This window comes from Lactuca serriola, chromosome 3 (genome assembly GCF_051521515.1).
Source record: "Lactuca serriola cultivar US96UC23 chromosome 3, Lser_US96UC23_V15, whole genome shotgun sequence".
NCBI classification, from domain to species: domain Eukaryota; kingdom Viridiplantae; phylum Streptophyta; class Magnoliopsida; order Asterales; family Asteraceae; genus Lactuca; species Lactuca serriola.
Genome location: NC_136410.1, coordinates 12,345,735 through 12,363,054, shown reverse-complemented (window position 1 = coordinate 12,363,054; position 17,320 = coordinate 12,345,735). Strand labels below are relative to the sequence as shown.

General features: G+C 35.3%; 1 long non-coding RNA gene and 1 pseudogene across 6 annotated transcripts; one reads left to right on the top strand and one right to left on the bottom strand.

Moving 5' to 3' along the window:
* Positions 1-1,209: 1,209 nt before the first annotated feature.
* On the bottom strand, positions 1,210-3,746 carry LOC145091497 (uncharacterized). Of its 6 annotated transcripts, none has more exons than XR_013702196.1 (5): positions 3,015-3,746; positions 2,795-2,903; positions 2,632-2,707; positions 2,363-2,541; positions 1,210-2,288 (listed from the first exon to the last, which is right to left on the bottom strand). It is a non-coding gene; the product is annotated as an uncharacterized LOC145091497 (long non-coding RNA). The 6 variants fall into 6 exon arrangements; XR_013702195.1 differs by having other exon boundaries at positions 2,802-2,903; XR_013702197.1 differs by having other exon boundaries at positions 1,210-1,596; positions 1,759-2,288; positions 2,632-3,746.
* Positions 3,747-5,499: 1,753 nt separating this feature from the next.
* LOC145095029 (uncharacterized) lies at positions 5,500-7,657 on the top strand (annotated as a pseudogene).
* The last annotated feature ends 9,663 nt before the right edge of the window (positions 7,658-17,320 follow it).

The window sequence follows — 17,320 nt, the reverse complement described above, 5'->3', positions numbered from 1 at the left end:
TCCTCATATGCTGAAGGACTTCCCAGTAATGTCAACTAGTTACCTCATGAATATAGCCACATGCAAAAAATATCAGATAATCTTTCGACTCATCCCTAGAACGGTTAGACTCAAACAAGAACTATGCAATAAGGTCAAATCCATCACTCTAAGATTATCCAGCCTGTGCCACATGTGACTTAGCATATTCACTTAATAGCTAACTCACATTACTAAGAGTCCCACAAGCACAAAGCAAGCAGCATTCAAACAATAGGAAATAAACTAACCACATAATCCAATCAAACTGTTCTATCCTCTACTCAGGAATCTATACTAGCATGCAATTCATAAAGCTCATACACATATAACAGGCACATAAGGCATCCTCCGAGATCCTTAGCGCTAATCTAGCATGCAGTTCTAGTAAGCATATCATAACATAACTTGTATGGGTATTTTGGGGTACTTACTTGAGCTCGGTTGATTGCATGCACCACACCCCTTTTCTTCTTTTTCAAAGTTCTTTTTCTAAAAATGATTTTCCTTTTGAAAATTTTCATACCAATTCCTCAGTTTGAGTCCAGACACACACGAGAGTGTGCCCGAATCCCTCAAACCAAGGTTCTGATACCAACTTGTAACATCCTTAAAAATACGGTCCAAAAATTTCATTTTAAATCATTAGTAAAAGCCATAATTATCAACCATTTCATTCATAAACAAAACTGTTATATCCAATCAGAGTATAATCCCAAAACATATTCTTTTTATATCAGAGTAAAACATCCCAAGTTAAACAAATAATGGTGTGTGTCATGCGATTATCCCGAGCTCCTCCCTCCGCTACCGGAAGTACCTGAAACCAAAACTAAAAAACCGGAAGCACGAAGCTTAGTGAATCCCCCAACCTACCACATACCATACATAATTACATACTATAAGCACTAGGCCTCGCCCGCTACATTGGGCCTCGCCCGTCTCTAGACGAATCCAGCATCAAGCCCCGCCTGGCTTCGAGCCCCGCTCAGTAAACAAATTTGTTTCTGTTAGGTCCCGCCTGTCTCTGGCCCCGCCCGCTAAGCATATACAACATATAAGATAACACATAACAAATAAGCTAAACATACTCTACTATACTCCTGATCTAAGGCCTCGCCTAACTTGGGCCTCGCCCCTGTCTTCTTTGCATACCAGAAAAACAATATTGAACACTTGACAGAATTAGAATTTATAGTATAAAGTCCATTCAATAGTTGTCTATTGATGTTTCTTTCAGCTTCAAACAAAATTTCTGAAAGAGGATGAAATACCAAATTTAAGACATCCAAAAGAAATTGAAAAAAAAAGGAAAAAGTAGAAGTAAATTCAAACTACATTGTTGTTTAGTGTATGTAACTGGTAAGAATTGTTGATGCGCCTAATGGTAATGAAGTTAGTTATTTGGAAAAAAAGGTTGACCATTGTTGACTTATGGTGGTGTTTGGTACTGCTTCCAACCGGATGAAGCTCTTGCGCTCCAAATGGACTCTCGGGTTGTTGCCATCTTTGTTTCATTTTAAGTAGTTCCCACAGCAACTTGTCATCTTTACTTTGCTCATTCTGTTGTGCTAATAACTGGGCCACAGACAAAGAAAATTAATGAATCAAAGATTAGATTCATATTAAAGCTGATAATGAAACTTCCACAATTTTTGCACATAAGTCTCACGGAAGGTAAATTTCAATAAAATTTGTGTTTGGTCGACAAAATCAAAGGAATTCTTTAAATTCCATTACCTTGCTTATTCCATTCCCATTCCATCTAACCAAACAGATAGTGATTCTTCCCTGTGGTTATTGAATATCATAATTGAGACGAATCATGCAAATGCAAGCTAAAGAAAATGATCATTTCCAATTGTGTTAAAATCTTACAAAATTGTATAAAAGTTTCTTTTACACTTAATATTTTCATTAGTTTTACTACTTTAGTGAAATGTAATGTTTGTTTTTTCATGGTTTCATTTCAGATGACTAAATTAGCAATCATCCCATGCACTGTTCTTTTAGAGACTCTTTTCTTCAGCAAACAATTCAGGTTAACCTTTTTTAACCTTTCTCTTTCTTACCATTTTCTCTCCAAGATTTACTTTTCGAGTGTCCTAAATTTCTTGTTGTCACCTATAACTGTTACTAAATAAAAGAAACATTGAATTATCAGAATATCATGCAGGAAGTGAAATGCTAAGATTAAGAAAAGGGCTTCCTTTGTGCCTGGGATAATGCCTTCTTTCCTGCCACTGCCAAGCATACACATATCAATATACCTGCAATGAACATTCATTATGAAGAGTAAAATATAAAAGTGAACTGCTTTCAAGAATAGAATTAATAAAAATACCTTCAACATTGATATATGGCAAAAAATAAGAAGTTTTAGGGCTGATAATTGCAAAATCACAGCACCATCAGCACTAACATCGCTGCTTCTTAACTGTGGTCGAACATGTGTGTCTCCTGATTGCAATATGAGACCAATCGTTGAGAAATCTCAAACAAAAGTTTCAGTACAAACCAAACCTGAAAACATGAAACAAAACAGAGCTGACAATTACGTGGAGCTGAAGTTGTGTACACCAGAAGGGCAATAAAGTAATTTTAGGTTCATACCAGATGAAATCACGTTTTGTCGTTCTCTTTTGTTCTGGAGTTTAAACACATAAGCTAGCATATGGCAGTGCGAGGCCTGAAATTGATGACATTGCATCATTTGACACTACATTTGGAACTTGCAATTCTTTTTCTAATAGTAGGAAGGAAAGAGTGGTAGTACATCTGACCGTTTATTCGTTGAGGACCTTTATCAAACAGGTAGCATGCTATATCTATAAGTTAGGGTTTTCGCACAAGAACATCAATTTCTTTGACCATACCTTCATCGGCTAATTTTGAACAATTAAACTAAAAGTCATTCTGCTATACGTTATCAATTAAGGTCTAATTCATCAAATCGACATAAAGTGTTAATTTTAATGAACAGAAAAGAGTAAAACCTTTCTGGATGTTGTAAACAGCAAGAATCACGAAGATCTGCATCTTTGTCTCTCTCGGCGGCGAAGCTGACGAAGATTCGAGCACATGATGGACTTTATATTCATGTTTCGCGATTAGGGTACTGAGTTGGGTTATTCTAGGGGTTCCGATGGATGATCTGGTAGCGCTGGTGGCGTCGCATATTTAGAAATCCCGATTGGTGATATAGTGGTCATTCTGAACAGATAATGTCGAGGGCGGTGGAAGAGTGGAGATGTGCGAGGAATGGGGAAGGCCCTAAATCCCACCCTCTTTGGTGAGAGACGAAAAAAAAAGAACCTGGAACGGGTATGGAACGAAGATGGCTCCAAGCGTTAATCGAATGGAGACAACAACGAAGACTGTGGCTGGTTCTAGGGTTCTTCAGCTAAAGAGGGAGGATACTGCCACTACTACGAACAGTAGCTGGCGGGAGGGGTGAAAGTATGACGGAAAGGGTTTTGGGAGAATGTTGAAGCAGCCGACAACCCCAACGCCGATTTCGAATGCCAGTGGATACGACTACGCTATAGAACACTTCATCGACTACGCCACCAACATCGCCGACCATCAGTCATGCAATTAGTGGTGCCGGCGTATGACGGGTTGAACTACTCCCCTACTCAACAGATTCGCCACCATCGAACCATCCTCCCCACCTTCCTGATTTGTTGCGTTCGTGTACGAATAGAGTGCTAAGGGGTATTTGGATAGGAAAAACACAGCTGCTTATTCTCACAATAATAATAAGCTAATTAAGTGTTTGGATAAAATCCAGCTTATTAGGCTAAATAAGCTAATTTTAATAAACATTTCTTCCATGCTTATTACTTATTCCCACCACAAATAAGCTATAAGCAATAAGCTAAAAATCTAATCCAAAGACCCCCTAAGAGAAACCTTGTGGAAGGATGGAGATGAAGAAACGGTGGGAGATAAAAAGGAAGACGGTGGAAGGATCGGGATATCTTTAACATAGAAGGGCCGAATACTAACCACGGTGAAAGTAAGTTATCCAAGCTACAGTACCCTGGTCAGGTACTGTAGCTAAGGACCGAAAATATATATATATATATATATATATATATATATATATATATATATATATATATATATAAAATGTGTTGTTAAATGTCACATATAAATCAAAATATCAAATAAATATACAAAATATAATCGAAAATTTATTATTTTTGAATAATTAAGATCATTCAAACCAATATTTTTAAGTTAAAATGACAATTGACGTTAACATCCAAAAATTAAATCTATATAAATTATGAAAATAATAAAAATTACATTATCTTGAAAATAATGGTTGATTTTTTATGATAACAACTACGATTGAAAATAAATAATGGTCAAATATGCATTTTTAAAACTTACTAAATGTGAAGTAAATTACACAAATGATCAATGTGGCTTGGGTAGATTATACACTTGGTCCATAACCTATTTTTCACTCAAATCATTCTTATAGTTTGTATTTATTTCAATTTTGGTATTTAATAGATATAAAAAGAGCAATCGGCCATTTTGATTTTCTTTTACTTTTTTATATTATTAATATATTTTTTAAAAAATTAATAAATTAAGAACACCCTTTTCCCTAAGCCCCAAGCAATTGTTGAACACTCCTTATCCCCTTTTTCTTCAAGTAGTCTTGATATCGTTTAAATTACACATGTTTTTCGTGCAATATCTTAACATTTTTAAGTTGTGTTTTGATGCATTTAAAGATAAAAAAATGTTTATAATGCTTGGAATTGCTAAGTTGCAAATAAAATACGTTTTAGATCAAAAAAGAAGAAAAAATACTAAGCTGGATTGGATCCAAAGAAGCAGAAAACAAGTGATGATGAAGAGATATTTGACGCGTTATATGCATACACATGTTGTGTGCCATACTATAGAGTTCGAAACCGCCGACCTAATAGGAGGATAATCGAGGGGAAACAACAGATGTGTCATTTTGAGAGTCCATTCCGCGATTGGAAGGCCAGAACATTGAGTAGGAGCATGAATCTAAACGAACGAGATCAATATCATTAGGGATTCATTTAGTTTGCTTTACTATCTTATATTTAACATAATTTTCTAGATTTCTTTATGTTTTGTTTCTGATTTTATGCGTGAAAACCCTTTTGATTTTGATTAGATGTAGAAGAGCCCTAACTTATGATTTGATTGTTATTTGGATTTAATGAGATATTTAGAGGGTGTTTGGCAAAAAAAAAGTTTATTGTTTATTAACTTATAACTTATTAGCTTGTTGAGATATGTTCAAGTATTCTAACTAAATATTGTGTTGATGTAGGAATGATTGTGGGCCAATCATTCCAAAAGGGTATTTGATAATGTTAGCTATAATTATTTATGGTAATTGTTAAATAAATTAATAACCTCTTTAAATGGAAAATCAATTTTAATTCACACATCGTTCTTCTTTATTAAACCTACCTGCCGATGTCGACGATTGAAGAAGATAAGAGGCTGGAGCTTGCCCCTTCGCCGACCAACACCATTAACCACCATCGCCACCGTACACCATCGCCACCGTACACCATCAGCCACCACCGTTCATCTTCAACAGGTAAAACACAATGTTTAGAAAGAACATACTCGTGTTTTTCCCTTTATTTGTGGATCAATTGAAGGAGAAGGGAAAAATCTCACCTCCTCAGTGATGCCCTATTCCACCTCCAGCACTGCCGTCTACAAGCGCCACCCTCTTCAACATCCAAAGTTGCCATTCATGAGCACCCCCTTCAGAAAGATTGAATTCGTATTTTTGCAAATGTTTGGCTGCTGATTCAATCTGAAGCCGCCATTCATGAGCACGCCCTATTTCAAAACAATGTTCATAATATAGGTCATTTTTATAGGTGAATCACTTTTGCATCCTCATACAACGCTAGTGTTTCTTATGTTGTTGACTTTTTTCCTGGAACTCATATAAAAGGAACCCAAGTTGTTATTAGTCTTGTAGTCATTACACATTTCCTGACTGTTTTCTTGTTTTCTGTCGCTAAAGCCTTTGTGTTATTGTTCTCAAGGACCCAGAGGCTTCATTGAGAACATCAATCTTCTTTTGCTTCAATCCAGCATCTATATTATATTCATCCATGTATTACTCTTCGCCTTTCTGTTTATATTCACTTCTCAAACCCATGATTGTGATCTAAACCATTATTTTTTTGCTTTTGTAGATACTATGAAAGTTTATATGCACTATTATCAATTAGAGGAATCTACTTCTTAATGTTTGGTGCAAATCTTTTAGCACTGCTCTCACTTGCTTTCTTTGGATTATTAAGATCAAATGGGGTGCTTAATGCAGGCTATATTGGTTTCCAGACCATTCATCAAGCTTATGATGTTGTATTTCTTAAAAAAGAGTGCATATGTAAACTTATACTAAATAGCATTTTTTTTTATTTCATCACATTTCTGCTCTTTCCTATAGCTAATAATATTTTATTGTCTATGCAGTTGTCAATAAAGGTTCTCATTTCTAAAATTATGTGTTGCTCATTTGTTTTTGTTCCACTTGTTGGGTTTCAAGCATATGGATGTTATAGTTTCTGTGATGAAAATAATCCGGATAAATTAAGGCCTTGGTGTAAAGCACGAATTCCTTTAGTGTACAATTTTATTCAAAGTCATTACTTGTATGATTATCCTTTTCTTGATGCTATAAAATAATCTTTAATTGATTATGGCATATAGATGATCTCGAGAATGTTATATTAATCTTGATGTTTTTTTCTTTATTTATTATATTAGGGGGTTGGTTTTCTAAAATATTTCAAGCTAAAACAGTTGCCAAATTTCCTTCTTTCATCACCAATCCTCTTGATTGAAGTCTGCTCAATTATCCATTATGTGAAGCTACAGCCCGAGGCCTTCTTTTCACTTGGTTTTCAAGTTGCTCCAAAAAGTGATGTAGTAGATAGAAATAACACTCGCACATCAACAGTAATTCAAGGTATGAATCTAAAACTTTCATTTGGAAAATCCCGGTTTACTAAATAACAGTTGTGTTTGAACTTTGAATAGAAGACCAGACTCTTAAAAGGAGAAAACCTAGCACCAAAGAAGAAGAGGGTCCCACTCCCTCTGTGCCATAACATAATCACTTTTAGTTAACTTGTCATAGCATAATCATACAAAAGGACCACACCTAACTTTTGTGCCATAGCATAATCACTTTCAGTTAGTTGGCCTGTTAGAGAAAGCTCTAATTTGATGAAAAAACCTTCCTTGATTTTTCGACCAAAAATGGGTAGGGCTGAAAGAGGAATAAGGGTTGCAACATACTGGTGGTGTGTTATTTACTGTGTGTGTTTTTTTGTTACAGTTATGGTAGAACTAGTAAGGTTTTGAAAACCAGCATTCTTAAAGAATATGAACTTGCCAAAGCTTCTGATATGAACTATTATGCAATAATGTAACATTGTTATTTTTTATATCAGTATATTCTATCAGAATTACTACAGTTTGTTTTATTGTTTGTCATATTAAATCATTCTCACAAATTTTTATTTTACATAATTCGATTTGCAGTTATTCTCATAGAAAGTGTGAAGGGAATATGATGATCAAAGGCTTCAAGGTTGGATGATGGTGCATGAGATGGAGATGAACAATGATCATCAATCTTCCAAAAAGAATGCACTATTAATCGTTATATTCTGAGAGAATAATCGACCATAGAACAATAATATATATGTAATAGTATATTCTAACAGAATATTCAAGTAGAATAATATATACAATGTTTTTTTGTTAGATAGTGTTATATTATAATAAGTTGTTATTCTTCAAAAAAATTATGTCAATCAAAATGTATATTCTATCAGAGCATTTATTATTTTATGGGTTAAGAGTATTGTTATTTTTTAATATACTCATAAACATATTCTGTCAGAATGTCCGAATTAAAAGGAATTATCATTTGTAAAATCATATTTTTAAAATTAATAGAATCTATGATCCCTTAAAATATGAAATTTTCTTTTATTAATTCTATCTTAATTGACTAAAATACCCTTGCAAATAAATTAGATAGTATTTTTCAATTATCTTTAATTCAAAAATATGTATTATTCGTTTTCTTAAAATAAATAAAATGATTGGTCAATAATCAATGCTACATCCACACAATAAATAGTTATAATACAATAACATAAGTCTTAGCTTATTAACTTATAAGCTAATAAGAATTAAGTTATGAAAAAATAATTTATTAACAGTTTTTCACTACTATAAACTATTTTTATCTAAACACAACCTTTAATTTGTCTTTTTTGTTTATCTAAGATCCATATTTGTTATACGAATGTTATACTTCGTATATAGTCATAGATTTCTATAATATACTAATAGAAATTGAAATGATGTGACTTTTGAGATTGATACTTAGGAACTTATTAATACACGAGAATATAATTGGTAATAATGAAACAAGAAATTAACATGTGAGAGGTCTTCCCATCAAATAAAATGACAAGAATATTAAAATCCGAATTGATATCTTTTAATATTTCCTAGAAATTATGGGTCAACATTCACGTTCGACGTCTTGGTCCTTGGAGCAAGTGATGACTTTACACTTCCAATTCGTTCCATTTTTATTCCATTAAGTATTATCTTGATCGTGTTTCATTTGTCTTATCCCCAACTCTAATAAAAAAAACTTACATTTTTACAAAATGGCATCTTCTATGTAATTCTAATAAATTTCAATATAAAGTACCAAATATGTCCTTCTCTTTCCTTTAACCTCTCCATTTAATTTCTTTAACAGTCGCATCCCATTAAATCAAAAAGAAATCCTCAATTCCCGCTAACTACACATCTACCCACCCCTCGAAAATCAATAATTGGAATCTCAAATATTGAATTCAAACTCTCTTCCATCTCTCTCTATATATTCTCTAAACCCTAACGCCACCATTTATCAATTTTGTTCGGTGAAGTTCCAACACAAAGCAAAATTCAAGAACAATTTTAGGTATTTGCTGCAAGAACAGGTTTGTTGTACTGTGTGCTCAAACTTTAAGCCTTTATATTCATCTTTAATCTTTGAAGAACGTAGGAATGATCTTACCTTCTCGCGAAATCAGCTCCCAATTCGTCGAACATCAGTAGGAGTTGCTAGAATGAACCCTAGAATGCTATCATACAAAATAGTGATTAAACACTTTTGGCTTCAAGCAAATTCTTGCATGCCTTTTTTATTATAACAATGTGGTAACAAAAAAAATGTGTATTTTAGACAAATAATTTACAAAAAAAATAAAACTAACTTATTTCAATCAAATTTCTTCAAACATTATCTATATTTTTCTTTTAAACCTATTAATATAATATATAGAGCAAAGTAAAATTCAAATGAAAGCACCTCGAACACTTCCTCTGCAACGTGTTAAGGGATCGTTTGTGGCTATGGAAACAGTTGCAACACATAAAATTCAAACGAAAACGGTCAAAACGCCTGTTTGTGAACGGTCAAAAAGGAAAAAAATTTACAAATTACTTTTTATATATAAATACACATATATACACAAACATTTACCTACTCCATTCCACACTTTCTCCCATTTTATTTACAAAAATCACACAAAATTTCTTTCAACAAAATTATGGAGCAAAATCCAAATACCCCTCCACCAAAAACAAACACATCTGTTCCGATATGTTTTTTCGCACAATATGAGAGCTATATGAACCTCCTCGACACTCAGAACCCACCACAAATAACATTTCAATGAAACTTTTTTAATCTCACTTCATCCCAATGCAATTTTCTACATCGTCCTACATGCTTATGAAGAAACCTCCATATCGCAATTGCTTAGTAGCAAGTGGACTGCAATCAATCGTAGGTGCACCAAGTTTAATGCGATCTTCATCAGACTTTCTTCGCAAAAGCAAAGTGGTGCGGATGGTTTCGATTTGTTCAAAGTCACGAGGGAACAATATCACGTCGAAATAGGTCACGCTTTCGAGTAAGAAAAAATATGGAAGATTGTGTGAAAAATATCCAAAATGGATTAAAACACCAAAATCGTTAGCGGTACAATCGAAGAGGTCTCACAATTCAATTTCATTTGATGTTTCCGACGTACGGACTAACCTCGATCTCAACATCAACAACGATGACATCCCCAACGACATCGAAAAGATCTCCTCCTCCTACCGACTGGTCGAACGAGACAAAGCGAAGTGTGCTCAATGACATGTTGATGAAGTTGACAGAATGGCACAATAATTGGCGGAAATGAAAGAAAAATTCGACCAATACAATTTAATAGCAAAAGAAAGAGTCGAAGTATAACTCCAACACTTGTAATTCCTTCGTCGTCAAACAGAGGAAGATCAAATGATGAATGATTTGACAATTCTTCAAACTAGCGAGGAAAATATGGCGCCACGAGATTTGCAAGTAATTTGAAAGATGAAGGAGAAAATCCAGAAGAATATTTGGAATAGGACTATCATATCGTTTTTATGCTTTTAAATTAGGAGAATAGTTTTTTTTTTTTTTTTTGCGTTCAATTCTATTTTTTTTGTAACGTTATTTTTATTTTATATCATACTATCGCAGTACAATATATGACTATTCTTTTATTCAACTTGACTGTATATAAATATTCTTTAAATGTCTAAATTTTTAACTTAGACAAGATTACAATCCTTGTAATCAATTTTTAATACTAACTCTGTTTAAACAACACTATCATAAATTAGTGTATATTTTAGTAGAGAGTATCAAGTATTTTAATCTACAATAATCTTGTAAGTAGTACTACTTATTTTTAAGATTATCATGTAATAATATCATATAAACATTTAACACATAATTAAACATATTTGGTCCAGACTTTATATGTTACCAAATATATATTTAACAAATATTCCGGATTATAAGCAATTAATTCACAAATAAACTTTCAACAGATAACTAAAACTTTTTAAATAAATACTTTGTATTAAAATAATGTTTTTCAAAGTAACTATGCACTCACTTGATATAGGCGGAAGACTCTCGGGAAAGTTAACTCTTTGATTGACACTTCATATCCTCTTTTAAAATGTAATAACACGAATATTACTAAGTCTTAGTATTTCGTTTGTATTTATAAAGTTTAATCATTATAATATTTTTACCAAATTTATCAATAATCCTAAAAGAACATTGGCGTATAGCTGATAAGAAATAGTCAGGTACGATCATATCGGAGGTAGGATCCGTTTGGCATATAAAGATATATACTGTTTGGAAAATCCACTTTAAATGTCTCACTTATTTAGCCTTAAGATCATTCCCGTAAGTCGACAGTTCAGACTGATATTACTGATAAATCTTATTTATAAGTTCAAAATAACATTTATGAACAAAAATATAAGTTATATTTAAATCACGGTAAAAATAACTCAACTTACAGGTTGTTTGACGAAAAATCAGATATTATGCGGGCAGAACTTCAATGGGACAAAGCAAAGCGTGCTCAATGACATGGTGACGAAGTTGAAAGAAGGGCACGATAATTGACGGAAATGAAATAAAAGTTCAACCAATACTATTCAATAGCAAAAGAAAGAGTCAAGTACAGCTCCAACACTTGGAATTCCTTCCTCGTCAAGCACAGGAAGATCAAATGATGAATGATTTGACAATTCTTCCAACTAGCGAGGAAAATATTGTGTTATGATATTTGAAAGTGCTTCGAAAGACGAAGGGGAGATCCATAAGTAATATTTGGACTAGGACTATCGTATTGTTTTTATGTTTTTAAATTAGGATATCGTTTTATTTATTTATTTATTTACTTATTTATTCTTTTTGCGTTCAATGTTATTTTTTTGTGTAATGTTATTTTTATTTTATAACATACTATTGAAGTATAATATATGACTATTCTTTTATCCAACTTGACTGGATCTAAATATTCTTTATATGTCTTAGTTTTAAACTTAGACAATATTACAGTCCTTGTAATCAATTTTTAATACTAACTCTCTTCAGATAACACAATCGTAAATTAGTGTATATTTTAGCAGAGGGTATCTGGTATTTTAATATACAATAATCTTTTAAGTATTAATACTTGTTTTTAAGATTATCATGTATTAATATCATATAAACATTTAACAATTAATTAAACATATTTGGTTCACTCAGCAAATGTTACCAAATATGTATTTAACAAATATTTCAGGTTATAAGCAATTAATTCATAAATAAAATTTCAACAGATAATTAAAACTTTTTAAATAAATACTTTGTATTAAAATCATGTTATTCAACGTAACTATGCACTCACCTGATATAGGCGGAAGACTCGTGGGAAAGTCAACTCTTTGACTGACTCTTCATATTCTCTTTTAAAATGACCTAAACACAAGTATTACTAAGCCTTAGTATTTCGTTCGTATTTATAAAGTTTAATCATTATAATATTTTTATCATATTTATCAATAATCCTAAAAGAACACTGGCGTATAACTGTTAGAAACAACCATGTAAGATCATATCGGAGGTAGGATCCGTTTGTTATATAAAGATATATACTGTTTGGACAATCCACTTTAAATGTCTCACTGATCTAGCCTTGAGATCATTCTCGTAAGTCGATCGGTCAGACTGATATTACTGATAAATCTTATTTATAAGTTCAAAATAACATTTATGAACAAAAATATAAGTTATATTTAAATCACGGTAAGCATAACTCAACTTACAGGTTCTTTGACGAAAAATAGGACATTACGCGGGCAGAAGTTCAAAAATGAAAAATCTATTTCTTCGGGCTCTATAATGCTCCAGAGCTTCGCTACTAACACCTAAGAAGTCCCAATAATTGGCACCAAGAAAATGTCACACCCCCGAACCAGACGGCGGAATCGTCTGGGGGCTTGGGTGACTTCAGTCTTGTAGTATCATCACAGAGTATATAATTGAAAAATAACATCATCATCATCATCATCACACATGTAATATTACAATTGTCTTTGGTTTACATCGAGTATTGTATTTCCATATTACATGCCAAAATATTCAAAGTATGATGAAAACAAAACATAACAAAATATCCATGTAATCTTGTTGACCAACCTGCTCAACGATTTCCTGAGAATACAAGTTAATTTAAAAAGGTCAACACAGTTTGAAATATTTGAAATGTTTGTGTCCGATCTTGTATTAATGCATGTGTGTTAATGTTTGTGAGAGTATAAAGAGAATGACCCTATACAACCCGATGTTGTCTGCTTATGAGAATGCTGGAATCTCAACACCCGAGTTTGAGTACCAATGCGAGTATGTTATCGTGTTATCCAAAAAAGATGGTTTCCCGTAAATTTTAAAACATTAATTCCTCTAAGTGAGTCGTTATAACAATACTAGATAATGACAATTTTGCCTGTCTTGGCGTTTTTCGGACGCCGACGGAACAAGGTAAGGTTTTTGTCACCCTAGACTGGCTTAGTCTAACTGTAGCGAACAGCTCTGGTGTAGGGTGTCACCCCCGTATAGATATATACACAAACTCCCACTCTCCCTCCGGGAGACTTTGGTTATAACTACTGTAACATCCCAATTTTCAAGGCCAAAAAATTCATTTTTAAATAATTTATTACATAAAACCATCAGTATAAAAACATTCATAATAATATCTCATGTCAAAACCAAAGTGTCAATAATCAAAACATATTATCATAAAACCATATCAGAGTGCAATCCCAAAGATCTCATGTGCGGAAAACATAGTGTGATGCGCTGCGATCAAGCTGACTCCTGTCCTTTGAAAACGAATACCTAAACCCAAAACTATAAACCGTAAGCACGAAGTTTAGTGAGTTTCCCCATCATACCACACGCCATACAATAACATACTGTCATGCAATTCTGGGGTGCCTTACTACCCAGGTCAAGCCATTCTGAGGTGCTTGACTTACCTAGGTCAAGCCATTTGGGGTGCTTGACTTACCTGTCGGTCTATTTCGCCCGACTACCGGGGACTATTTCACCCTACCACTATGATATAACACACACATATACTGCCAGGCAATTCTGGGGTGCCTGACTACCCAAGTCAAGCCATTCTGGGGTGCTTGACTTACCCGTCGGTCCTTACGACCAACATACGAGGACTATTTCACCTCCTACTACTACCACATAATAACATAGCATAAACATACTGTCAGGAAATTCTGGGGTGCCCAACCTACCCGTCGGTCCTAACGACCGAACTTGGGGACTATTCTCCCCTTACTACCACTATCACATATAACATATCATACTAGCACATAAACACATCAGGTAGTAGCAAACCTAGATGAATATCGCAAAGACAATCATCTAACATACAACTCCTACTGGTGGGTCGGCATTGTGGCCGTAGACCCACCGCTACTGGAAGGTAACTCACCTCACACTGTTGAAGTCTCATAGACACAATCCCACACTACTGAAGTCCCGCAGACTCAACCCCAGCTGCTGGATGACAAATTCCCGAACTGTCAACACCAAAATAACACCCAATTAATAATTGGGTTCCATTACATAACCATGAGTCCATGCTTGGGGGTAAAAGGCTACTCTACCTAACTTGGCTTAATTCAAGCCTGAGGCCCATTCCAAAGGCCCAAAAGTCCAACTATGGCTCAAAGCCCAACATATGGCCCAATTTTCCAAATTAGGCCCAGGCCTATACAAGGTCTTATTATAAGGCCCAACATCATATAATCATTAAGGCCTAAACAATGGCCCATCTATGGCCCAATTTTCCAAATTGGGCCCAAACCCCTTACATTGGCCATGCCCTAGGCCCATTAAATTATTTTAGCCCATTTGTTTGTTCTTGGATGGCTCATTATTATCCCAATCATCAAAGCCTAATAGAAAGGCCCAACAATAAACCCAGGTGAAAATTCGTTTTCTCATAAAATGATGATTAGGGTTAAGTTTCCTACTTAACCCATTAAGAACTTAATCCATTAAGTCCAATATTGGTTAGATTAATTTTTACCAACGATTATTATTTAATATCTCAAGTTATCAAATAATTCCCGCGTGTCCCGGTTAATTCTACAAATTAGGGTTTTATTGGCATTAGGGTTTTCCAAACCCTACTTAGGGTTTCCAACCCAAATACTAGCACATTTATCAATTTGTTGGGCTTTTAGGTCAATTAGGGCTTTATTGGGCCTATTAAGCCCACTAGAATATCATTAAGCCCATTAGGGTTTTCATTAAGCCCATTAAGCTTCATTGGGCCCATTAGGGGTTTCAAGCACCCCAAACGAATCAAACTCAACGAGGCGAGCACACCACCACCCAACACGGTGGCCGGTGGCAGCAGGAGGCGGCAGTCACCACCTTACGGTGGTGGTTAGGGTTTCTTTCTCAGTATTCCATTTTTTGTTACAATTTACAATGCCAAATTCCAAAATAAACAAACACACTAATGCTAAATACACACACACAACCACCCTTGTGGTGGTCGGTGGTGATAAGTGGTGGTGGTGGCCTTTTCTCAATTTTCCGGCCAAACGAAACTACATACAACACACACACACCTAAACACATGGCAGAACATGCACACAACCACCTTGCACGGTGGCTGGTGGCGACGAAAGTGGCGGCTGGTGGCGGCCATGGAAGTTCTTCGTGGTTGCCGGCCATCAAACACACACACACACACGGTATGCGCAATAACACAAAAATGCACCCCCTCGTCTTTTTCTCGTAAAAGAAACCCATACCCACTAGTGGTGGGTGGCGATGACGGTGAGCGGAACGGTTGACAGCAACACCAGGTAACGGTGGCGATGGCCGAAGTAGAAGAACTAGTGGCAGGTGGTGGCAACTTGCGGGAAGAAGCGAAGAAGGTGGTGGTGATAGGGCGGCGACCATCGGTAGCAGAACGAAAGGAAGAAGGAATAAGAATGGCGGTAGCGAACGGCGACCATCCCCGACTACAACGACGCCTCAACGACGACTTTCGACTTTGACGAACATGGCAGCGACTGGTCACGAGCGACGGCAGCAACAACATTCTCACCGACATTCCCGGGTTGCGGTGGTTGGCGAACTCACGGAGGTAGAGAAGTAAGAGTGGCGGCCAGTGGGAGTCATGAGGGGGAGGTGACGGCTGTACATGGATTAGGGTTAGGGTTAGGCAAGGAAATTGTTATATACCTACTACCATAACAATCTTCATCCCATAGTTATAGTTTCGGTCCCTCCCTCCCTATTCTCTTCAAAATTAGTCCATAAGTTCGATACCTAATTTACCAAACACCCCCTTAGCCTCCAAAATCTCATCAAATGAAGTCTTAGAAATTACCATTTAGTCCCTACCTCCAATAATATTTATGAAACCAATCCAGAACTTACACTTTTAAACCCCGAATTCTAAGATTGTGACAGTTAGCTCTTCGAGACCATCTACTGAACAAGGAGTAAGGAAATGAGAAGAGGTGTTTGGGCCTATATGGAACATATTCGAAAATATAAGGCCCGAATATGGAAGTTCTCGGTCCATTGGGCCCTTCTTATGGGTTTACGGACCAAAGGTGGTGAAGGAATGGGGTTTACGGCCCAATTATAATAGAGAGATGGGTTTACGGCCCAACATGGTAAAGAAATTTGGATTTACGGCCCAACATCATTCAAGAGAGTTGTTCACGGACCATAAAGCCCAACAAGGGGATCCTGGTCCATTCTAAGTCTGAACCGGGATATTAGGGTTTCAAACCCATAGTCGAGTATATGAGATGTATTGAATTAGGTTTTGAACTTCACTCAGGAATTTTTGGCTCAAATGGTTGATTTTGAATGAGCATAGTGCATGACATCTACTTAGGGTACGAGTTATACAAGAGTTGATTGTATGAATACAGAATTTCCTAGCCAAAAATGCTAGTTGTGACATCATCCCCCCCCCCCCCCCCGTTAGAGGAAATTTTGTCCCGAAATTCTTTTAAAAGATAGAACTATGAACGAGAGAATAGGCGAGGGTACTTCTGCTTCATCTGGTCTTTGTGTTCCCATGTGAATTCCGGACCACGCTTAGCGTTCCATCGAACCTTCATAATCAGTATGCGACCCTGTTTCGTACACTTCACTTCTCTATTCATTATCTCAATCGACTTTTCGACGAACATGAGATTCTTATTTATTGCAATATCTTCTAGAGGAATGATAAGGGGTTCATCTGATAAGCACTTTTTCAGGTTCGTGACGTGGAACTCGAGGTGTATGTTGCTGAGCTCC